Source organism: Meriones unguiculatus, chromosome 8 (genome assembly GCF_030254825.1).
Source record: "Meriones unguiculatus strain TT.TT164.6M chromosome 8, Bangor_MerUng_6.1, whole genome shotgun sequence".
NCBI classification, from domain to species: domain Eukaryota; kingdom Metazoa; phylum Chordata; class Mammalia; order Rodentia; family Muridae; genus Meriones; species Meriones unguiculatus.
This window is the reverse complement of record NC_083356.1, coordinates 123,146,086-123,171,731: the sequence shown is the minus strand read 5'-3', so window position 1 is coordinate 123,171,731 and position 25,646 is coordinate 123,146,086. Positions and strand designations below refer to the sequence as shown.

General features: G+C 42.8%; 1 protein-coding gene and 1 long non-coding RNA gene across 3 annotated transcripts in view; one reads left to right on the top strand and one right to left on the bottom strand.

Annotated features, from left to right (window-relative positions):
- Window positions 1-25,646, top strand: part of Cers6 (ceramide synthase 6) — a 245,150-nt gene that overhangs the window by 136,684 nt on the left and 82,820 nt on the right. The window lies entirely within an intron of this gene.
- Window positions 12,649-24,565, bottom strand: LOC132655949 (uncharacterized). Its single transcript, XR_009593926.1, has 3 exons — window positions 24,449-24,565; window positions 23,853-24,353; window positions 12,649-13,211 (listed from the first exon to the last, which is right to left on the bottom strand). It is a non-coding gene; the product is annotated as an uncharacterized LOC132655949 (long non-coding RNA).

The window sequence follows — 25,646 nt, the reverse complement described above, 5'->3', positions numbered from 1 at the left end:
AAAGTTTTCAAGTATGTCTTGTTTTTAAAGCCTGGATCGTCGGATACTGTCTACCCATGGAACTGTGCCTATAAAAAGTGGCCACTTTCCACAGCTTGTCTTTTCCTTTGGAAGCTGTGCTTGTTTGCTTGTTTGTTTTCACTTAGCAAGAATGGATGACCCAGGGCCATTTTCATAAACTTAAATGGATGAACTCGACACTCATGATGGAAAAATTTGCAACTGGAGGAAACAGACATTCCAGAAACTACTTAGTTTGAGCCCTTACATTTGTGGTTTCAGACTTAGTGAGGAAAACTGAATGAGCATAAGGCCTCTTCTGCTTACATAGAAAAGGTAGCTGTCGGTAGACTTCCAGCTGAGGTGGAACATTCGCCCTACATGGAATGTGATGTTCCTAACAGGACCAAGGTTTAGTGCCTCTGTTAGTTAGAGATTTTGATGGTGTAAAGGGAAGATGGTGGGAGTGGAGACAACTTTTTGTCCTGTCCCCTCATTTCTTTGAATGTTTTCTTTTGTCTCTCACATAGTAAGTGTGGCCATCTGACACCACAACAGGAGGCACTTTGACATAGATCCAGTTCATTCTTGTTCCTTCTGCCCCTGAGCAAACTGAATCGCATGGAAATAGCTTTTGTCCAGACTGAGGCTGATCAAGAATGGAAGGCCAGCGGACCACACAAAGCAGTAAAGGGACTTGTCAATAGAATGTTTGCTTGGGGATTTGTTTTTTTCTTAAACGTTGCCATTTTTATACCAGTTTCCTTTCAGGATATATCAAATGCCTTCAGAACAGTGAAGGACCCTGACATGTTCTGGTTGAATTGAGTTGTGTTCACTTCTTTCTCGAGTGCTGGCCGAGCAGCATTCCTTTGGACCAGCTGCTCGGTTTAGCCTCCATCTTGTGAGGCGGAGTTGCCCGTGTTGATTCCGCGTTGTCAAAATACCAATGCAGGACTTTGAAAACGTCTTGTCAACCCTCTGATTCATGCTCTAGAAAGTACAAATTTAGAGAATCTAGGTAGTGTTCTGAAGGTCACACTGAAGTTTGCCACAAATTAGGTACACGATGCTGTTTCACACTTCTGGCTTCCACACTTTGCCAGGCAGCAACTTCCTTCTTCGGTCAAGTTAACTAAATTGGCTAAACCAAGTCCTTATCCCATCTTAAATAACTTTTAAAATCTTAAGTATTGTGTAGATAGTTTTATGAACTTAGAAAAGACAATATGATTTACCTGTCTTGAACTAGGAGAAAAAAACATGGATGAAGCCTCAAAATTAGAATGAAAATTTCATAATACTGTAAATATTTTAACTTAGAATCAGTACATTTTATCAACATAGCCCAAGTTCACTTTTGTGTTTAGATTTTTTTTTCCAAATAATATAGTAGGGAAATTCTGATAATCACTGATCAGTAAACTAACTTTTATTCCAGTATCAAAAATGTTGAGTATTCCCTGGCTCATTGAAAAAAGCTTGGCAATCTACACTGTCCAGTTTCCTTCCATCCTTACTTCGGTCAGACAAGGCAGCTGTTGCTCATCTTCTCAGGACACTGAATTTTGTCTCTACCCTAAAAGATTACACAAGTCAAGACTATGAGGCATTTACCTTACAGAATCTAAGTAAACTGTTATGTTGGGTTATTGTTGTGGTGAGAAATACCCAAATAGTTTGAAGTAAGCATAACGTGGTGTTTCCTGATCTATTGGTGTTCTCCACAGGTAGCTCTGCCCACACATGTGAAAGACAGAGACAAACAAATTTGCTTTTGTAGAAGAATACCTGAGGTTCTCTGAAGGCCTGCAGCCTACTCACAGAAATTGGCACACTTTCTGGGGGCTGCAATAAGCCAAACCATAGCTCAGCATGGGTATACATTTGTAGTTCTTATCACTGAGGAGGTAGAGGCAGGAGGGTGGAGAGCTCATGGCCAGTCTGGGCCATTATTTTTCTTTGGTTGGTTTGGTTTGGATTTGGTCCCTTTTAGACAGAAATTTCCATTTGGCAGAATTTTTAAAATATTCTTAACTTCCTTGTTTTATCTTTTAAATGTAACATCACAGGAAGATAATACACATACACAAACATACACAAACGTATTTATTACTAAGATATAAATTAAAATTTTTTATAATCTATATTTTAGGATAATTTATTTTCAACTTTTAACCATTTGGTCCATTTCTGTGTGTATCATCATCCATCTGTGAATATACATGCTTATATTACATGAATATACTAACTGAAAAAGGGTTAAACATGCACTTATTATACCTGGCTTCTGTTCATGGGCCTGGTAGAGAGAAACCACAGTAAGTATGTTAAGAGTTGCTATAATATTAAAAAAAAAAGATAAAAGCTTACTCATGGGGAACCACTGAGGCCGTGACAGTCAAAGTAAAGGAATGGCTGCCTGTGGATCACCTCCGTGCAGAGAGAAGCTTGCTCAATACCTTTGCCATTGTGAAAGTCACCAGTCAACATTGCCAGGGCTGTCCCTTTCCTTAGTGCTCCCCTGAAGATACTGATGGCAAGAAATGGCTAGCTCTCGGGATCAGGGGATTTCAGAAAGAAAGTGAGATCTGAATTTCACTTTTAACCAGGAAAATGGCCCATCACGTGCTCGTCTCAGACATGCACTTGACACACTGGCGAGATGTCTTAGTGCCTGAAGAGCTTGCCGTACATGTGTGAGGACCAGATATAAAGCCGGACTCTGTATACCATGTCCATAACCCCAGCAAGTCCACAGGAAGATGGGAGGCAGAGACAGGGGAATCCCCAGCAGCTCACAGGCCAGGTACCTGGCTTATCTTGCATCTTCAGGCAAGCAACAAAGGAAGAAAGCGAGGACCTGAGGTTGTCTTTTGCCTTGGCAAGCGTCTGCTCTCAGACAGATGAACGTGTAAACACCATACACACGCAAACACACACACACACATGCACGCGCATACACACACAAGATTTTTTAAAAAGTGTACATGGCTCATGTTACTAGCGTTAGGAGAAAGGACCTTAAAGATCAAGTGTCCTAAATTTCTCATTTGGGAAAACAAATCCAGTTTCTAAAAGATAAATTGATGTGCCTGAGGCAAAACTGGGAACATTTTTAAGTTCTTTGACTGAGCTAAAGAAAACTTAGAGAGCTTTAAAAGCTTACAGACTTAGAAAACTGGCAGTTTAGGTAATTATTGCTTTGTAGTACTTGACCTGGTTGAAAGAGCATGCATGGACTGGTCCTACGCCCACAACACATATGTAACTGATGGGCAGCTTGGTCCTTATGGGAGTCCCCTAGCAACCAGGGGAGTATGAGTCATATCTGACATGGACTTTGGTTGCCTGCTTTTGGATCACTTTCCCCTTACCTGGGCTGCCTTGTCTGTACTCAGTAGAATAGGATGTGCTAAATCCTGATAGGTCTTGATAGGCCAAGTGTGTGTTTGTAAGATGTTAGGAGGGGTCCCTTTTCTGAGCAGAAGGAGAGGGGGAAGAGGGAAGAAGGTGGTGAGACCAGGAGAGGTGGGAGAAGGCTGTGATTGGGATGTAAAATAAATAAATTTACTTTAAAAATAGTTGAGCTGGTTGGCATGTCAGGGGGTAGGTGAAGTTCAAGGTTGAATTACTAGCCTCTGCTTGGCCAAGTGCGAGGAACTTGGTCTACATTCTGGTGCAGTTATGCTTTGTTCTCTCTCTCTCTCTCTCTCTCTCTCTCTCTCTCTCTCTCTCTCTCTCTCTCTCTCTGCTCTCATTTTTTTCCTAGAAAGTGGGGAAAGTGATGCCTTCTCTGAGATCCCCAACATCAATGTATATGATGCTTTAGAATCTCTTCCAGGCCTGCTCAGCCTTTTGACAAGAAAAAAATAATACAACTCCCTCCAACACACACACACACACACACACACCCTCACAGTGTTTTAAGTAACTGTGATTTTATGTTATGATTCATTCAGGGCTATCCTTGATTGCATGAACCATGGGTTGGATACATGTACATACACTAATTATTGCTGACTAATTAATGAACTCTACAGGGAACTGTGACTTTCTGAATGTACTATAGCCTCTGAATAGCTTGTATCTGATAATTTAGGGGATAATCGAAAATTGTGACAATTATGGTAAGTCGATTCAGTCTGCTTAAAAAGCAGCATGGAGATACAGAATACTTAGAAATATGCTTATAAATTTTGACCTGGCAGTTCAACTCCTATAAATTCATGCTGAAGAAAGAATTATAAAGGTCTTTAGGTATGAACTGTAAAGTTATTAATCAGCATGAAAATATTATCAATATCTTTATGCATATAATAAAATCCACAAAGCACTTAAATGATTAATATTTAATATCAACAGAATTACCATTACATATTAGCAAGTGAACAGAGTAGCGTGCAGTTCTTTGAGCATAAATCCGAAATAGCTATACTTATGGTCCAAGTAAAGTGTCGAGTGGGCCTGTAGGTGAAGACATGAAGAGAGGCAGCAGCCTGTGTGTTTGTCTGGTGGTCACGTACATGGATAAAGGAATGGGTAAGACTGAAGGAGCCAGTGAAGACTTCTTTTACAAAAGCAGAAATGTAGGTAATGTTCTTAAAAATATTAATGCATTATTATTCAAGAGCTTTAAGTTGCGGGAGTTAGAATGAAATAATGTTTATAAGAGAAAATGATGTATTTTACGATTTTGATATGAGAAACTCGAAACTGTAAGATGGCTTCCATTAAAACAGCAAAGAAATAAAAAGGCTTAACCTACTTCCCAGGATCCTTAGAACCGACACGAACATCCAGGCACATTTGGGGAATGTGTTTGGGGGGAGATTGCCCATTGCCTCAGGCAAACTAGCATGTTCAGGTGGTTCAGGGACTGTGCCAACATGGAGGTGATGGCTCTGAGTGTCTCAGCCACAGTGATACTTGTACTTTGGGTTAGTGAGGTGTCTTCTAAAGAGCATGAAAAGGCGTGTGTGCACACATGCTTGTGCGGGCGCGCGCACACACACACACACACACACACACACACACACACACCAGTTGTCCTGCATTGCCCTGGAAAGAATGACATTTTACAGCAGCTTTCTCCAGGCAGCCAAGCAGGAAGACTGCAGGACTCCATGAAGCTGAGATGGATACGGGGGAGTCAAGGTCATGGGCGACTTGATCCCCAAATACAAACAGTTACTGTGACCTTACAGTGTGGTGCAGTTTTCTGTAACTGTCCCCAGCACCCCTGAGTCTGGTGAGTCTCCTTCCAGCTCACTCAGTTCCCTGTCCACTTGCAGAAACTCTAGGACTGAAGGGGGGGGGGGAAGAAACTAACATTTCAGAGGTTACTAAAATAACACTCTCTGAAATGTATTCATTGTGAGTCCCCTAAAGGCACGGACGTCTCATGAGGCTGAGCAGAGCTTGATTGTGAAAAATCTTACTCCTCATCTGTATGCCGTGGCGAAGTTGGCCTTGCAGACTTGCGCTGGCTGCAGGCGGTGCCTGACAACTGGATCGCATTAGCATTCACGCCCCGTTTCCACGGGGAATGGAAGAGTAGTAGTGCGCAGGAGGGTTCAGTAATTAGAGATGAAGTATCGATTTGTGAGTCAGAGCCCGCACCTGCACGGTCGCTCTGCATTAGTGAATCACCAACAGAGACCTCTGCCACACAGGAAAATCACACTCCGCACTCATCACAGGACTTTTTTTTTTTTTTTAATTCAAGCGTGTTTTACTAAAATTTGAGGGCTAATGGCTTTCACATACAATAATCTTCACGAAACACTTTTAACAATGATAATAAAAACCGCCAGATTCCCCCTCCCCCCCCTTAAAACCAGCTTTCTGGAAGAAATAAAGAGATGGACCGATGTTTGTGACAACCGTGTGCATTCTCGGGGTCTTATCTGAGTGTGCGGGGAGTGGGGATTGCTTAGGACAAGGCATTGTCGTGGATCAACACTTCAGACATTCCTGTCCAACTGGCCTGTGCTCCCACAAGAGACCTGTGTGCTGCCCCGGATCGCCAGGTCCTGGGTCGGCTGCTGTCCCCTGTAAGGGGGACAAACGGCTTTCCATGCTTTGCCTTTTAAACTCCCCTTTGTCACTAGTACACAAGGAATATGCTTACCTCGCAGGGGCTGGCATTGCCATTGTTGGGGGAACAAGGACAGAGGAGTGCAGGGGCAGAGGGTTGCGGAGGACTTGGGTGAAATGGTGTCTTCTGACAGGGCAGGCTGCTGCATAGACCCAGGCTTCACAGCAGCAGGACCTGCGCAGTCAAGCCAGTTAACTTTCCAGCATGGCTGCGCGGAGGTGTGCACGGGCCCCCACTCCTGACCGCAGAGCTGTTTACAGTGCCTGGGTGCTCGGAGAGGAAGAGTCAGGTGTTTTAAGAGGTGAGGTCCTGGTAGATTGACTATGCTTATCTGGATGATCCCATTCAGGAGGCAGAGTACAGGGTACAGGGGAGGAAAGGCATGCCTCCTGCCTTCGAGGTTCTTGAATCTAATGAAAGGTTAAGATTCGTCCATAAAGATGGTCTGACTCTGGTTATGGCCACAGGAGTTGGGCAAATTCCACATGTACCAGCAGCTTCAGTTAAATCTGCAGACACAGGAAGGGAGCTAGATCTGACTGTGGCTCATTAAGCACTTGGAAAGCTCCATATCTTGCAGTGCCTTTGGTAGAAGCGTTAGACCAGGATGGGGACCAGATATGAACCCCCACCCTCACCCCAGCCCCCAACAAACAAAGAATTCTAAATATCAGGTTGGTTATTTGGAGAGATAACTCACTCATTCAACTGCAAGCAACAGGACCTGGAGTTCATTGCGCAAAATCCATGTGAAAAAGCCCAGTGTGATGTCACATCCTCATAATTCCAGTACAGGGGAGGCAGAGACAGGCAGGTCCCTGACACTGACTAGCAAGTAGCCAAGCCAAGCCAGCAGCTGTGGGTCAAGGGAGAGACTCTCTCACACAAAATGAGATGGATAACTCTTGTGGAATGCAGCAGAAGTTGATTCCTTGACTACACACACACACACATACAAACACACATGCACACACACGAGAAAGAGAGAGAGAGAGAGGGACAGATTTCTTGCTATAACTGATTATAGCCCTTTAGATAAAATGTGGAAATTGAAATTTTAAGCTTTGGTTCATTATTATGGGTCATTTCTTCTCAAGATAAGATTTCAATTCCTTCAAGTAACTGTGCCATGAAACCTGACTTTCACAAAGAAGCATTTGGGGTAAGACTGCATAAATGTTGGACCTGATGGATATTTTTCAGAATTATGTTGGAAATGCTATTCTTTTCCTCTTTTGTTTTCCTCTTGACATACATTTGATTTTTTTACAGTTTGTTCTTAGTATAACATTGAGAGCCAGACAGAGCACATGCTACCAAGAAAACTGAACAAGAAGCTTCCCAACTTGAGGGCCAGCCTGGGCTACAGAACAAAACCCCCTGCCACAAAAACAGCCATCAAAACTTTTATCCTGTTGTGTTCATTACGAAAATTCTTGGCTAAGAAATTGATAGGTACCGAATGTACCCCTCCTTTTGGCATTGTGAGAAAAGGCACTAATTTGTAGCTCATTATATTAAGAGCTATTTTTGCCAGCTAGGGGAAAAATACACTGCTTTAGTAAGTAGCTGACTCAGAATGAATGGATTCGTATTTGACTTTTCCAGTTCAAACATTTATTCCCAGATGAGACAGGCTGGATTAGGAATAGCCCTTTCATGTTATTTTGAAGGTGTTTTGCTATTTGTGCCTTCATATATTTTGGACATGTTTTTCACATTATGTTCTCTTAGCATTTATTTCAAAGAAGTGACATTCTGTTAGTTTAGCTTATTTCATCCTTAAAAATGTCTGGCTTGTTTGTGAGCAAGTTCAGAGGAAGAGCGTGGCTTTCACTGGCTCTCAGGCTGGAGTGGGCTTTGGAGGACTGTGAGCCCATTGCTTCCTGTGTCATTCTTCAGTTTCTGTTTCTGATTGGAGGAGGACTTTGCAATGAGCAGCAACAGGGGTATGATGGGGGATGGTGGGCAGAGAGCTTCACCTCGAGAACTGCTGTGTTCTACTATCCTGATGTTTAGTCTTTCCCTCACGTATTTTTTTACCGTGGCTTCTGGAGCACTGCAAATGTAGTGGCTTGAAAAGAACCAAAACTTGTTTTCCTCAGGTTCTGGAGTCCAGTCCTCAGTATGATTTTAGTTGCTGTGAGTAAAAGCAGTTGGGGTTGCTCCCTTCAGGAGGCCCCAAAGTAATCCCCGGCTCCCAGTGGCCTGTTCCTGGGCTGCTGCTCCCAGTGGGCCCTGTTGCTGTTTTCACAGTACATCGCTGTGTCCACTCCTGTCACCTATCAGCTTTCTTTCTGGAGTCAGAGCTGCTTCTTGTAAACCAAATAACTTCATTATGTAAAGGTCCCTTACCTTACTCACATCTGAGAGCTTCCTCTTGCCAGGGAAGGTGATATTCCCGCATGCTGAACATTAGCCCTCGTATCTTTGGGAACTGTTATAGAGCTTAGAGTGATAGGAAAAATCCCCCACTCATTACTGCTGACCATGTAGCAGCCATTTGCAGAAATAGGAAGAGGGAAATGGCAGTTAGAGCATTACAACATTCTCACTCGGGGCTGACAAGAATTTCCAGATGGTAGTGTACAGGTGTCTGCAATAAACGCTGATGTTATTCTGTTATCTTGAAACACCACGGGAAGAATATGTTTTACAACAACTTTAATTTTGTTAAGAGCGGATATAAAATTCTTCTGCTAAACTGTCACATCTCCCTTACACGTTGGCTGAGAGAACATACACGATGCTCACAAGTATGTTTGGTAACTGGCATCACATGATAAGGACTGCAGTGGCGGTGCAGATAGACCCCCAGGATTTGAGTGGGGAAGGAGCACCTATGTAAGACGTTCAGTGAAGTGGGAGATGAGGAGTGGACTCAAGTTGGAGCGGTAAAGGAGACTCTGACCATGAAGGATTGTGTCTAGGGTCAGGGGGGCCTGAGGAGGTTTCATGTGATGAAAGACAAGGAGGAGTGCTAGACAAGATGGTAACAAGATGTCCCATGATGGGCAGGCCAGGGCTTCGGCTCTGGTTTAGGAAAAGAAATGAAGAAGAAACAAGTTGAATCAAAGATGGAGAAGGACCGCTGGGACCGTGTGAGGAAGGAATTGGAAGCAATAGATCCTGGGTGCGTGGAAACCCATGCTGGCCCCACAGCTGCTGTATGTACTATCTGTGGCTTTTGGCTCAGCGCCAGAGGTAACCACTTTCTCTGAGTTGGTTTTATGTTATTAGGTACATTCAGGGATGGTCTGCAGAAGGCCGATTTTGAACACTTGGGCATGGAAGAGGTTGAACGTTAAAAGAAAGAAAGAAGGACACAGGGAGATGGTTTGCAGTTTATTAAGGGACTTCTGAAAGGAGAGAAAAGAAAAATTGGGAGTGAGTTTAGTAAGATTTCTCGACCTGAGCTAAGTGCAGGGGGAAACCATTTGCCTGGCATGTGCAAAGCTGTGGGTTCATTCACCACAACTGCAGAGGCCAAGTAAATGAATAAGTAAACAAATAATGCATATGAAGAGCTTTCCCTTCCCTTTTTTTTTCCCTTTGCTCCCTTCCTTCCTCCCTCCCTTCTCCTCTTCTTTCACAGCTTCCTCTTTATCTATCTATCTATCTATCTATCTATCTATCTATCTATCTAATCCAACTTCCTACTTTCTTTTCTTCTTCCAGAGAATGACTGTTGCTTACTTTAAAATGTGTTGCAATTTCACTTGTGATCTTTTCCCACTGGGGCAAGAAGCCAATTTTTTTGTTCAAGGGTCACCCACATTTCATTTGAAGGTGATGAATGGTGTAGTGGGGTACTGCTGACTTCTTCAGTGCTGGACACAGAACCCCAGGCCTTACCCATGTGGGCTGTTACCCCAAACCCCTTACCTTGCTTTCTCAAAAAACCTTGTACTTAGAAAACACAAATAATTGTTAAATAGACTTAAGTTCTTTGGCCTCTGTAGGAGAGCAGGCAGCTGATCTGGGGAAGGGGGGAGGGGGGTAGTGGGGTGTGACCGGCACTGGCTTCCTTGTGTCATAAGCTACTCCTCTCGAGACCTGTTATGTGACAGTTCGGTGATCTTCTCCTTGGGCAGAGGCCTGTGTTGCTACATGGTTTGGAAAAGAAAACCATGTCAGAGAGGTTAAGTAACTTCAAGTGTTAGGGCTGGCATTCAGCCCCAGGCTGTGCGATTCTTCACCCGCCTCCACCGCTGTCAAACAGCCTCCCTGAGGAAGAAGGCTGTGGCTCGGTGTTGCATCAAATCCTGCAATGCCAGCCTACTCCATGATATTACACTTTGTCTTCGGTTGTGGCGGGAGGATGGGAGAGAACTTTTTTTTTAAGACCATTTTTAGCTTTAAACATACTTAGTGTCTACTAAAATTGTATGTGCACAGGGCTTCCAGAAACATTCTCATGTTTTCAACCAAGAAAAGCTTGTCTTACTGTACTAGAGTATAGGACGTATATTAATTTTAATGGGGAGTGTCGACGCCCTCCCCCACCTCCACTCCAACAGACACACACTTTAGCAAACCCAGTTGACCTGTGATAACCTGGATGGAGGGTTGATGCCTTTCGCGCTCAGAGAGCCACCACGACTGTGGACTCTTGGGTTCTGCCTCTTCTCCCTTTTGTTTCCAGTCCTCTTGGCTTTGAGTCTGTCGTCCCCTCACCACCCTGTGCTGCTCAAGGACACCGTGGTGAGCCATATGGGCTTGTCCCTGGCTTCCCTGTGCACCTCTAACACCTGTCAGAACTGCAAGCCAGCTTCCCGGAAGTGTGTCTCCAGTGCACATCACACCTGCTCATATCCTTACGGCAGATGGTTAGACATGTGGAATACATACTGAGGACTGAGCAAATTTCAAAGATAAAGAAGAGGGAAAAAAAAAGAAGTAGGAACATTCTGGAACTTCTTTAAAAGGAATCGGATGCCCACATGATCTCTGTGAGTTTGAGACCAGCCTGGTCTACAAAGTGAGTCTAGGACAGCCAAGCCTACACAGAGAAACCCTGTCTTGGAAGAAGAAAAAAAAAAAGAACTCCCCTACTTCATATATACTGTTGCTCTGGGTGTATCACGTGACTTTGTTTTTGGAATGGGTTTCCCAGAAGCCTCCTGGCTTCTGTGTCTGTGCTGATGGCCGTTACATCATACACATGTGTAGACCTTCAGTTGCTGTGAAAATCTCTCACAGGATTTCTACAGTTTTAAATATGATTTCTGTTTTCTCTTGTTGCCAAATAGACTTCTTGTGAAAGCATCAACAGTTATTGTCTTGTGTACCATGTGGTTTGACATTACACTTCTTAATATAAAAGTACATTTTTTTCCTTCCGGTTCCAAAATTGTGGGAATCTTAACAGTTTGTGGGGATGGTTTTGGGTGATAATGTGCATAGGAGCCTCAGGAAAGTGGGTGGGGAGAGAAAAGTGGTGAGGATGGAGGGTCCTATTTGTAAAGGAACAAAAGCTTCCTCTTGGGGGCAAGTGGTTCAACTAGTGATGGGGAACAGTGTTGTGTGTATCAGTCATACGCTTTTGTATAGCAGTCCAGTCTAAATGTCCTCTACAGGTAGCATTTTTGCCGCCTCCTTCTCTTCCTCTTCCTTCTCTTCCTCTTCTTCCTCCTCCTCCTCCTCCTCCTCCTCCTCCTCCTCCTCCTCCTCCTCCTCCTCCTCCTCCTCCTCCTTCTCCTCTTCCTTCTCTTGGTTATTGTCAACCAAAACTCTAAACAGCATAAACCGTATGTTTCTAGCCAAAAGTGGCCATTATATTCATATTAACTATCTTCTATAGTGTCATTTTACGATTTTGAGGCAAGAAGAAACTTCCTAAGTGACTTTAATCTGAGGGCATATGTTTAACCCCAACCCCTTTCCCAAGCTCACATCTTTTGGAAAACTGGATGATACCCATATTTTCAGGCATATCACGAGATAAGGCCCTACTGCAATAAAGGCATCTTGAGGTATCTTATTGCTTAAATATATCATTTGCATGTAGATTACTTTTCTCCCTCCCTCTTTCTCTACCCTCTCCCTTTCCCTGATTCATAACTACTCTCACGTAATTCAAGACCTGATTTTTTTTAACTTTATGAATTGCACCCATATTTTCTAGCAACAAACAGGTAATCTAATGGGGAAAGTTAGTTCTAGAGAACCAGTCTCTAGGGTCTTCGGTCCATCTGTTGCCCGCAGTCTCGTGGGTTTGCCAGTTCTTGCTCTCTTTTGCCAGCTGACCTCTTATATGTTTACTTCTGTTTGGGTTAGCCATCAAAGCATTACCTCTACAGCTGGCAGGCCAGCTAAGAATGAGAGCAAGACGATGACCGACAAATACATTTATTTGCCCATGCTGAATGCTAGTTCAGTTACTAACTTACTGTTGATCATAGGAATTAAAACATGTAGTCATTATCTGAGCTTAGATGTTTTATTTTTCTATCTGGAAACTAAAAATACTTAATAGCCACTTACTTAGTTAATGGTCTCTAAATTCTTGGCCATTACCTGCTAAATAAATAGGTTGATTGAGGCATTAGAAAGGGAAGAGTTTGTGAGGTGCTAATTTTTTAAAGCTTTCCTTCTATTAGTCGCACATTAAGTTTAATGAGATCTGAGCATTTGCAAACAGGCAAAATAATGGGAAGAGATAACTAAATCTATTTATTCTGAAAAAAAAAATCTGGCTTTTCCACCTCTACTGACGCCCATTCAGAGCCAGTTACATATCTTACAGGAATCATATTCTTTTTCTCTGCTCACGCCCCAGCTCTTACAAACCAGCAGACACTTGCTCATGTGCACAGTTTTGTTGTAGAAAGGTGATGAAGAGCCATGGAGAGAAGAAAACCTAGATATCTGTTTAATCTTGAGGCAGGCTATTGACAGTTCCTTTCCCCACAGACACCTTTGTTCCTCAGTCTGCCTGTTTGGGTGTTGGATAGCTTTCTGAAGGTAGCTGGGCAATAGGGTCAGCAGGCGGTAGGAAATAAGGTAAGTGAGTATGAAGGAAAGGGCTGTTGGTTGTTTTGTTTTGTTTTGTTTTGTTTTTGAAAACTATCATTAGGAGAAAGATAATTGCTTGAAGATTTTCAGGTTCCTGTGAGGAAAAGAAATACCCCAATGATCTTTGTGAAGGACTGATTTTTCAAATGAAACCTTAATGGGAAGAGATATAAGCCCAGAATGCCCCCAGGTGGGCTTACTGCCTGCAGCGACAGCTCTCTTTTCGTGATGAGGACATTTTTCAGATAGATAGCTCTGACACAAACAGTGTATCATCACAGATAACAGCTATCTTGATGGCATCAGGGGACTGTTCATAAAATGAGGACATTGGTGTGCAGGTGGAAATTTTTTCTCCTTGTAGCACGCAAGCATAGCTGGAAAACTCTTCAGTGAACTATGGCTGGGGGAAAACGATGCCAGGTGCCAAGAGAGCTAACAACTGTGACACAAGATTCCTGCCAAAGCTAATAATGAGCTAGGACTTACAAATCCCTGTCTTATCCCTGGGACATGGAAAATATTTCTCTTCAGTAAATAGTTAGAAATCTTCCGCTTGTGAGTGGCTGTGAGCTTGTTCCTGACACCATATTACTGTTAGCGAGAATGGGTTCTGTTTTGATGCTGCTTGCAGGCTGTGCTGTAGGGTATCATTCACTGTATCATCTCACTGATGAACCTGAAAGTTGAGACTTGTGCTTTCAAATCACTAAGTAAGTGCTTATACTCTGAAACTCAGATTCCTCCCCCACCCCCCATACAGCTCAGAAATCCAAAGACATCAGTGTCTGGGAAAAAGCAATTATGACTCAGTGCCGTTACTACCTCTATAGGATGCCACATAAAATAATTTAGCGTTGTTTTTGGTTCATGGGATAAGATGTGGTCAGAAGTCTGACTGTCATAAATTCCACAAGCTGGCATTCCATTTTAGGGCCATGTGTTCTAACTGTAACAGTAAAGCCTCTAGAGACATCTAGATGGCTCTTGGTGGCCACTCACAACACGAGCTTTAGCTCTCAGTCACTGAGAGAGCTTTGTGGAAAGACTTCTTTTACGCCATGCCTCCAGCCCTGCTGCTTGAAGACAAGTAGCCAGTACTAAGATTTTGTAGGGTGTTGCCCTTTTGGAAAGCACAGACAACATTCTTCCTCTCTCGGGAACGCCGTGGTGGATGAAGTGTGTGGGTTAGGGGGTTTGATTCACCTAACATCCCTTCAGACACACACAAGAGTTTAAGCTCAGCCTCCTCATCTTAACTTAGTTGTTAAGGATGGCTGGACCGCGGCCATGCTTAATGAGTCATAGTGTGTACCAGATCTCCACCAGGACGCGCGCCCTCTTTGCTTCTGAGTTTCTTGTGAAGTTTCTCTTTCGCTGAGGCTGATGGACTTTCATTCCTCACCTGGTCCAGGGGTTAAAAAGATTCAGTGCTAGTAGAGACAGCTGCTTACTCGACAGTTACCATTGCCTAAAGGCAGGAAGCAAGCACCGCTTTACCTGAGGACTTGCTATATTGTATTATCTAGGAGCATAAATCTTTTCAAAAAGCCACTCTGTCCTAAAAGAAGCTCCAGCACATCTGTTTTTGGTGCGGGTTGTGGAACTTCTGACTGTAATATGTGGTACTGTGCAGCATAGAGATAACAGAGTGAGCCAAGTCTGTCCACTGGGCGTACACTCTAGCTGCGCTTTTTAAATAGCTGTGTGATGGTGTCGTGTACTGAGAGTTGTTTTATCTTTCCGTGCCTTGATTTTCTTCTCTCTAAAATCATGATGATAGCAATGCCCACATAACACCATTGTAAGAATTAAATAGTCTATAGTTTGGATTCAATACGAACAATAATTCAGATATAAATGTGTACAATGAATTCTTCCTCATCAGCTTCATGAGGGATCAACAACATAGACTTGAATAATGTTAGGTAGGACTCTTGGGCCTTGTGCTGGCATGATGGGACAATTTCACAGCAATTTTAAAAGAAATACTCTGGCTTGGTTTCCAAATGCTCTGTTGTTCATTTCAGACCATAGGCAGCCCTCTCTAGATGATGCTCTGAGCAGAGCTCCTGACCCTCCATAGAAGAGGAAACCTAGGCCATGGCCAGGAGACCTCTCATCTAGCAGACTCCTTTTCCCAGTCTTGGGCACGCTCAGCCCTCTAATGAAGTCTCAGGTGAGAAACGACTTAAGGATGATTGTGTAAATAGCTGCCAGAGATAAAGAGCTATTTGGCCTGGGGCTGGTATAAAATTTATATGTACAATTTTCACTTTGGTTTTTTTTTTTTCTCTGATCCACAGAGGCAGATTAGAAACTTAAAGATTAAAAAGTCAAGTCATTTATCCAAATCGTTACAGCCAGTTTGTGGTGGTACCATGACTTGAACTCAGGGTAGCTGTCTCTGAACCTAGCTTTTAACCAGGGAGCCTCAGGTTTTTAAATAGAACTGGCCCCATTAGAAATGTATTTACAGTTTCTGCTAGGGGTCATTATGGAGAGGAATCTTACAAAACCTTTCCCTAAATGCCACATAATATCAGGATATTTCATATCATATCTTGTTCGTGAGAACTTCTAGGAGTTTCCCCTAATTCCTAGAACCAGGATGGATAGATTACCTTAACAAAGTACACATTTTCTAACGTCATAAGGCTTCTATGGTTGTAACTGACAATTAGAAATGACCGATCACGCCAATAGTCCACTCTTGTCTCTTGTTATAGTTATCGTAGCCCCTCTTTTGCTTTTCACTATGTCTGTTTTGCTTTATTTAGAAAACACGTTAAAATGCAAATCACAGATGAATGCGGTCAGTATTCAGGTAGTACAAATAGCAAAAAAATTGATAAGCCTACTTCGCTGCCTTCTACTAATTCTTACCCTTCATTTTTACACCATGTTCCAAATTCTAAAAAAAAAAAAAAAAAAGAAACAAAAGAAACATATGGTAAGAAGAAACATGCAGAATATGCTTTGATCACTGTCCGTGACTTATCAGATGGTGGTTAAAGGGGAAACCTTTGAAAAGCACATGTAACTCAAGGGAAACAAAGTGAGGACACAGAACAACCAAACCCAATATAGTTGTAGCCAAAACTTCTAGAAAAAGCCTTTTTTTTTTTTTTTCAAAGTCCCACCGTTTATGTCCTTCATTGCATTTTTAATGCTGTGAAGATCAGGAAATCCTTTCCCTTACGGGCTAACACTGCCTGCTGGCCTAGCAGTTGGCGAATGATGGGGCATAGCAAAGGAGGAAATTAGAAGTGGCTCTTCAAGTGTAAAGTGTCCTGTTTGTAGACCAGCTGCTCCCCGTTATGGGCAGTAGAGAGGAGCCCATCGCTTCACATCTTCCAGGCCTGACTGGCAAACCTTCCTCCCCACTTAGGGAATGAAGCATCTCCTAGCCTCTGCTTGAATTTTCCCCCATGATTCCTCTGTAGCTCAGGGGGCACTGTTTTCCTAGAGCACATTTAATCTTGGCATTTTCCACTCCTTGGATTTAGAATTAGATTTTGTCTTTGTTTCGTGCTTTGGGGGCAGGCGGTGTTGTTGGGGTTTGGTCTGCTGATTTCAGAGCCTTGAGATCTGGTTACCACCCTGCGTGGGCACTGTTATTAATGGTGACCTATCTCCTATACCCATGTGATGAGAAGGAATGTTCCTCAATTATCCCTGCCCAAGTGTAGGCCTTTTAATCAGCCAATCAGGTATCCGCATGGTTGGAGGAAATTGGCCGAAACAAAGAACATTAGCAAGTATTTTGGGATTATGGATGGGAGATAGCCGGGATAGGAATGATTAGAGCAGATGGGATGGGGGCTTAGAAGTGATAAGGACAGTTTAGAGGATCAGTATCTGCCATGCCCCAGGTGAAATAAGGCCATTCTAAAATCTCTCAGGTGTCTGTGTCTTTTACTGATTGTGATAGCCAGTAATAATCACCACCGTAATAATCATCGGGCTAATAAGAAACATTTAGACCGATGCCCCTTGTTTTCTGCAGCATGGTGTAAAGTTGTCAGGTGTGTTTAGCTAAGAATCATCAATACCATTGAAAACCAGAGACCCTGCGGTGAGCCACATACACAAAGCAGCAAGAGATGACATCAGCTCTGACCCTGCCCGCCACCCACGAGGATGCAGAGTAACGTCTGTGCGAGCTGTGCTGCCACAGCGTCACACTGGTGTCATGTGATGTACAGGCCACCTCCATCCTCTTTGGGGTTTTTGTTGCTAAGAACCAGAGGATGATTTAAAGAGCATTTCTTTGTTTGTTTGTTTTTACCAAAAGCTTTATGAAAATGGATTGCCTTACAGATATTGCTGGGTTTTATTTTTTTTTTAAATAAGACTATCTGTGCTCTAATAAAACAGTTGCCATCATATAAAGACTACTACAATAACTGCATTCCTGGTTATGATTGTCTGCAGCTGTGATCCTGGGTCCCCCCGGTGTATCATTCATGGCTGTCTCTATTTCTAAAACATTGTGTGCCATTTTTCATTCCTGCAAATGGGAATTTTGGTTTTACTAATTGGATATACCTTCTCCTAGAAATTTAAAATATCACCTGGGTGCAAATACACGTTACACACTTTGCTGTGTTGTGTTAAATCAAACAAAGTGACTTTTGAATTTCACAGGATGGTTTCTTTTAGCTAACAAACACAGTCACATAATTAAATGACAAAAAATTGGGGGAACACAGGATAGTGAAAAAGAGATCACCCGATTGTGGATGGTAGTATGATTATCCTGTAATTACATGGCTAATATCCGCTTATAAGTGAGTGTATTTTATCTGTGTTTTTCTGGTTCTGGGTTACCTCTCTCAAGATTATCTTTTCTAGTTCCATCCATTTGCCTGCAAATTTCATGGTTTCCTTGTTTTTAATAACTGAGTAGTATTCCATTGTGTAAATGTTCCGCAATCTCTTTATCCATTCTTCGGTTGAGGAACATCTAGGTTGTTTCCAGATTCTGGCTATTAGGTATAAAGCTGCTATGAGCATAGTTGAGCAAATGTCATTGTTGTATGGTGGGGTATCTTTCGGGTATATGCAGGAGTGGTATAACTGGGTCTTGAGGTAGTGCTATTCCCAATTGGGAAAGTGCCAGATTGATTTCCAAAGTTTTCTAGGGAGGATGCTTAATTCTCATTCAGAAGGGCAAACAGAATAGACACTGGAAGCAGTTGAAGGGAGGGAACACTATGGGAGCCTACTATAGATGTCTTCTGAAAGACTCCACACAGCAGGGGATGGAAACAGATGCTGAGACTCACAGCCAAACTTTCGGCAAGTTGCAGGGAGTCTTAGAATAAGTGGGGGAACAGAAGGACCCAGAGTGGACAGGAGCTCCACAAAAAGACCAACAGAGCCAAAATATCTGGGCTCAGGAAGGCCTGCAGAAAATAATGCACCAACCAAGAACCATGCATAGAGAGGACTTAGACCCCCTGCTCAGATGTAGCCAATAAGCAGCTCGGTCTCCATGTGGATTCCTAGTAAGGGGAGCAGGGGCTGCCTCTAACATGGACTCTGATACCTGCTCTTTGATCACTTTCCCCTGGCAGGGTAACCTTGCCAGGTCACAGAGGAAGAGGATACAGGCAGTCCTGATGAGACTTGATAGGCTGGGGTCAGAAGGTAGGGGAGGGAGATCTCCCCTTTCTGAGTACTAGGGGAGGGGAAGAGGAAGAGAAGGTGGGATCAGGAGGAGATGAGGGAGGGGGCTACAATCGGGATGCAAAGGAAATAAATCATCAAAAATAAATTTAAGTCTAAAAAATTTTAAAAAGAAGAGATCACCAGGAAAGACTGGTAAGAGAGCACCATCCTACAAGAAAGGCAGTTATTACAAGGAACCCCCGAGAGGTGCACTGGGTGACTGCTCAGGCCATGAAGCCACCTCTGGAGCCACCTCTGGGGCACGCTGTGAACATAAAATAGGACCATTAGCTACAGGAATGCTCAGATATGCTGTGGAAGGTGGTCAGGCAGGGCCAGCAATATCCAGATAGAGATGCTTCAGTTCCCATCTGTAGGAGACTGATACTGTTTCTGCCTACTCCGCGCTGCTTTTTCTTCCTTGGAACACTGATGCCTTCAAGCGACTGGTTTTCATCCATGCTTCTACACCATCCTTCCGTGACATACTTACAAGTTTCCCCCGAAGGTAAAAAGGATAGTACTTTTAAAATGCATTATTAGTTTGGTGGGTGATTCATGGCTCTTAGACCCTTGCAGTTTTGTATGATTAAGGGTTAGAAGGATTTTTAAAATAATGCAGAAGATCACAGGGAGAGATAAAGGTAGTCTAGCAGTCTATAACTGCTTCTGTAAGGCAGGAATGTATGTTTAATTTAAAATTCAATGTATTTCCTATGTATACATTTTGGGATCTATATCAAATTAGTTTATGTTAACTACTATTTATATGTGTGTGTTGCATAGGTCACATTATATTGCATCTTTTTCTACTTATTACATGATAAATATATCCCCATGCCTTTGACTAATACTTCAAATATTATTTCAACAATTCTATTACAATTATGTGGATTCATCATAACTGACTTATGTATTCTTGCAGTATTATGGTACATAAACTCAGAAAAAGAAAGTCTGCATCTTTCTTTGGCCTTAAAATGTGCTGGGTTTTATTTATTTGCTTATTTATCTCTGATTAACTTTGGTTCCACCTTTAAAAGGTGTGATAATGCTACTTTTCAGAACAAGACAACTGTTTTCTATTTGTGGAGCTCACTCATGGTCCCACTCAGCTGCCCAGGGAGCAGGGCAGCCATTTTGTTTCATTCCCTGAACAGTACTGTTGCCTCTCTGGGCTCATTCTCCCTGGTTCTTAGTTACAGAGAACCCCAGATAAACAGACACTACTTCACCTACAGGCAAGTGCCTGGACACCGCATTAATGGTGGTAGTGTACATGAGACAAGGCATAGAGAGGGGGCTCTAGAAATCTTTTTAAAGGCGAGTGAGAAGCTGCTTCTGTGTTTTCCCTCTCCTTCCTCACAGATAAGCCGGCTCCCAGGGCTGTGTTAGATTATAGAGTCTGTCCTAGGGGCTGTGGGGCAATAGCAGGGAGAAACATGGGCCCTTGACAACCTGAGGGAACCCTCACAGCGGCCTTGAGTCACCTCATTCATACATGAGGAATGCCTCTCTCATTGTAAGCCCATTTCTTTGAGCTTTTCTGTTCTTCGCAGCTAATCTCCATACAGTTGACAAAATCTTTTCTAGAATCCATCAGCATCAACACATGAGAGCCCTTGGCAGAAGTGAATAGGAAGGTAAGTGAAAAGATGGCTTTTATTAGTGAACAAATACAAATTCCACGAGTGTTTGCTGTCCATAAAACATGAGTCTTTTACTTAAGGTATTTAAATTTTAGATTTTCCCGCTCTAGCATTTCATGAAAAAAATATAAGGAAGTAAAAATGGCAGGAATTTTTAATATAACAGTTATCCAAACACCATATCTTGGTGTGTTGATTGCTGTTGACATACTTACAGTAGTGACTGACAGGGTCACTTAAATTCTTATAGATTATGTAACTTCAACTTCTGTGAATTGACTAGGTTCAAAAAACATACCCTGTGGCAGAACACTTGCCCAGGACTGAGAAAAATGATGCACTTTGAATTCCTGAGGTATATTGTTTTTCAAACTACTGTTTCTGCTGACAAAGCATTGCATTCAATTAGTTATAAAATGATTTGGAAGCTCTACGTAAATATTGTTCCTTAAAATTATTTGTGTGTGTGTATCAGAGGAAAGCTGAGCAGAGAGAAGGGAGGATTCTCGTATGCCATTCTAGTTTCCCATTACTAACATTTTTCTGTCATTAGTATAATACTATTGTTACAATTGACAATTAGTGAGTATTGAAAGTCTCACTAACTAAGGCTCATAGCTTGATCTAGGCTTACTCTCATATGATACACTCTATGGTCTTTTGCAAATAGTTCTTGGCGTGTTGTCACCGTTGCAGTAACATGCAGAATAGCCTCATGCCCAAAGCTGCTAAAACAAAACAAACAAACAAAACAAACAAAAAATTGGTGTGTGTATGTGGATATGCCTTGTCAACTCAATTTGGACAAATACCAAGATGCTTGGGTCATGTAACAGACTTTCCTCTTGGGTCTTTACGAAGGGACAACTTTGAGAAGCAATGCCAGGAAGCAGTTGACATCGGATGGAGGTGGGGATGGTGCTGAACGTTCACATTCTCGGGGTCTGCTCTCTTAGAGTCTCCTGCAGCTCTATGTAAACGGCCTTAGAGTGTGCACGGAGCATACAAGCCTTGTTCCACAAGGGCTTCAAGTAATTCTCACGTTGTCAGAACTTGAAAGCATTGATAACACATCCCATATGTTTATATTGTGGATGCCATGCTAATTAAAAGGTAGTTTACACAATTCAATGATCTTTGCTAATTTTCAGCAATATCACAAACACTTTGCAGAAGTGTTCACACGTGCTCTGGGTGAGGCTTCTTCTGTGTTTGCTACGCTCTAGCTCGTCATTACTTTATTTTCTCCTTTTATAATGAGTTTGAACTAGGTGGTGGATTTCTGGGCCCATGCTATCTTCAACGCATTTAGAAAAACCTTTAAGGAGGGGGACACAGACATCGTCTGATGATGTGTTTGTGGGTCATGTGATAGCATAAGGCTGAGGGTTACTTAGCACTCTGCCATCCAAACAGGGTGTTGAGGAATTCAGCTTCAGCTTGGCCACGTGGAAGATCTGCTGTGGTGTTCCTCTTCACCCAGCTCAGAGCTGGTCCCTGAGCAGCGGGGGCTAAGCCCTGCTTTACTCCTGTTTGCTGCTGAATCTGTATTCTTGACCTGTTTTGCATTAGGTATTCAGAGATCCCAGCATTCGGTTTCCCATTTTCCCTATATAAAAGTCTTTTGGTTAATTAGCTGTTTATAGAGAGGTTTACTCTCCTATCATTTTCTTATCTACTCTCTCTGGATAGAAACTACCACTGTATTATTCAGCCACCTCGACAACTCAGGATTGCTATTGATTCCTTTCTGTGCTCCAGATAAGAAAACAGAGGAAGCAAATGCACAGGCAGGAGTCTAAGCCTCCGTTAGTGAACCAAGTATCAGAATACAGATCAGTTTTGCTGTGTTAGATCCAAAATGGTAGCAAAGGCCGGTAGAGAGTTCTCTGTTGCATGGGAGGTGGCTAGCAATCAGGTATCTGCAGCAAGATGGGTGGTAGGTACGTGTGAGAGAACTAAACACAGAAGTGGGCTGCTTTGAAACTCATCTTGCGGAACTGGAAACAGTTCTGTATGATATTTGTATTTATCAGAGACTTGTTAACAAAGGAGGATACAAAGAGAGAAAACAGGAGATTAAAAACAGGTTAACAATAGCCTTGAACTCATAGGAATCCTGAGCATTACTGAAACTGATGTGAAATCATCAAATGTTTTTTTTTCAAAAAAGACAGAGGGCATGAGCCTGGATTCCCTGCCTATTTTCTAGTCTTCGTTTGTACTTTGCACTGAAGCTTAGAGACATTGCAAGAGTACATCAAGTCCAAAAACAAATCGCCCTTGTCTGTCTTACTTCTCACTTGCCTTCCCTGTCTTAGCTTGGTCCTTGTGATCTGCAGCACTCAGCCAAGTCAGAGATTTTAGCAGCGAAACAAAAGGTTATCTCTGTGTGTCCACCTTGCAGCCCATGGCTTGGGCTCCTCAGTGTTGCCGAGGTTCCACTCTTGTACCACCATACAGGGAAGTCAGGGGTGCTGGTGTCACCTTCCCCTCCTCCCTGACTCCTAACAAGGCAGCATACCCAGCTTCTTCTCCTGTGAGTCATAGTCTAACTCACCCTCTGTTCTTCATGTTGAGCTTTAATCATTCATAAACTTAAAGTCATTAGACTACACTAATTGTCCTTCACTGTACAGAGCTCAGGTAAATTGTGGTTATTACTTCGGCACCTGGGGTACTGAAATGCTATTAGACCTCTTTATAGATATAAAATTATGCATATTCAATACGCCTGTGACTGATATTGGAAACACTATGAAGGCATTAGAAAGTCACATACTGGCATCTCTCCCTGCTTCCGTACGTCTCTTAGTGTGTCTCTCATTTTTTATTAGGGTTATTTTTGGAGCCAATCTTGGTGGCTTAAACAATAACAAAAATGTATCATGTCAAATAAGTCTAGAGTCTAATATGAAGCCTTCCCTGTGCCATGTACAGCATGGAAATTTTCTGTCTGTTCTACCACAATAACACAGGCTTCTGTTTTCTATATTATTCCCTGGTACGAAATGATTACTGACCTCTAGCCACCCCAGCAAGGAAATTTCCACCACCTGAAGAATAAAAAGTAGGTAGGCATAAATGTGTTCACCAGCCAAGCCACCTGCTGATGTGCGTGCCTAAACACCATCTCAAAAGGCAGAACAATCATGAGGTCCTACTCTCTGAAAAGGGGCTGACACCATTTTTTTACTTTTAGACAGTATCTTCAGCTTAAAATTGGGGTTCAGTCATTAAGGAGGAAAAGAGGGCAGTCAGCTTTGCTTGGGGGAGACAAAAACACCCTCTCCCTGATGAGGGAAATATGCCTATTATTTGTACTGTTGAGTTTCTCTTTTCTAAGTTTCTGCAGTGGTATGGCTGCCATTTTAGAAAGTGTCCTCATTTTAAAAAAGCAGCAGAATTACCTCCCAGGTTTCACTTTCTCAGACGCGTCGGGCCCCATCACGCGTCAGACCTGTAGATCCTCAGCAGTGTTGACAGGGAGACAAGGACGGCCCAACAGCTAAGTCAGGTAGTAACTGCTCTTCAGAGAATTCCTCGATCAACACAGTAAGGTGTTGTTGGCTTCAGGTCTGACATTTGCATATGTGGTTGCCTCACTCTTGTGATACAGATCAGTCAACCTGGAAGTTGGTCTCCATTGACACATAACAGCCTCAGGCTCCCAAAGGTCCTGCCACAAGAGGGTTATAGACAGCCCGTACAAGAATCTCAGTTGGTAAACGGATGCTCAGCATTAGCTGGGAACATGGCCCTCAGAAGGAGCGGCATTTGGCTACCAGTTTCTCAAGGAATACTGACCGGCCTCTGCACTCCTGTATGCCTGGGTGACACTGAAACATATCTGAAGACGTTGTCAGAACAGGTCCGGCTCAGCCTTTAGCACGATTATATCAGAAGGAAGTCTGTAAAGGAAGAGCCAAAGTTTTTCTCTTCTTTCAAAGAGGAAAAGGATTAGTCACGTGGCCGAATGTATTGAGAAAACAGGTATTCCTCTTACCGTGCTTTCAGCGTAAAGATAGGACTAGGCTCTTGGCTCCACTGTTTCAATGTAAAGATAGGACTAGGCTGCTGGCCCCACTGTCAATATAACTTCTCCACTGAATTTCTTTTCACATCACTCACTTCACTGCTGTCCTCTGTGATCACAGTGTGTTGTAACTGGGGTCATCCAGGAACAAATCAATGGCTTGCACTCCTAAATTGTTTTTGCTTTTAAAACTCTTACCTCTTAACATACTCAGATTCATAAACCATCTTACAATAAGCAGCATGGTCGCTTTTGAGAGTATGATGAGACTGAAATAAGAAAATGACTGTCTTCTTAGGCTGAGATGGTTCCAGATGTTTCGTCTGTATCTGTTTTGTTTTGTCATTATTGTTTTTCTCTTTCATTCCTACTTTTTCCTGGCACTCAGAGAATGCCAGCTCTGAGAAAAGCCTGAACTCCAGACTTCACCAACACATTCAACTCCTTGCCCAGTCTTCTTTCCAGGACCTGTAATGCAAATATCTAAGGATACAGCTTCTTGCACAAAATGCACATAAACCTGTCAAGTTTGTGCTAATTAAAAGCAAAAATTTAGCCTGGGGAGATTTGCGGAGTGTTTGCTCAGTCAGCAAATACTTGTTGCACAAGAATACAAACCTGAACTTGGATCCCAACACCAACACAGAAGCTGGTGGCTCACGCCTACCATCCTAGCACTGGGTGACAGAGAAAGGAAGGTTCCTTGGGCTCACTCATCTCCTATTCTATCCAGATGGATGTGCTCTAAGTTAGGCAGAGAATTCTGTCTCCAAAAACTAAGGTGAAGAACAGTAGATGAAGACAACAGTGTTAACCTCTGGCTGGTACATGTACACACACACTCACACACTCACTCACTCAACACTCACACACTAAACAAAATCAAAAAGTTCCATTTTGTCACTCATTTTTCGGCTCCGCCTTCTATGCCTGGCCGGTTTACTTTATTTGCATATTGTACCTATTACTTGTCCAGTTTCTATGCTATACTGCCTTAACAAAAGCTTGAAAGAGAAAGGCTCTATTTTGCTCACAGCTTTGTGGCTGGGAAAGCGTGGCATTAGACGCTTGAGGAGCATGGAATGGTGCTGCCTACACTGAGGTGGCTCTTCCCACCTCAGCCAACCTGACACAGCTAATTCCTGATAGGTGCCCAGAGGGGGTTATC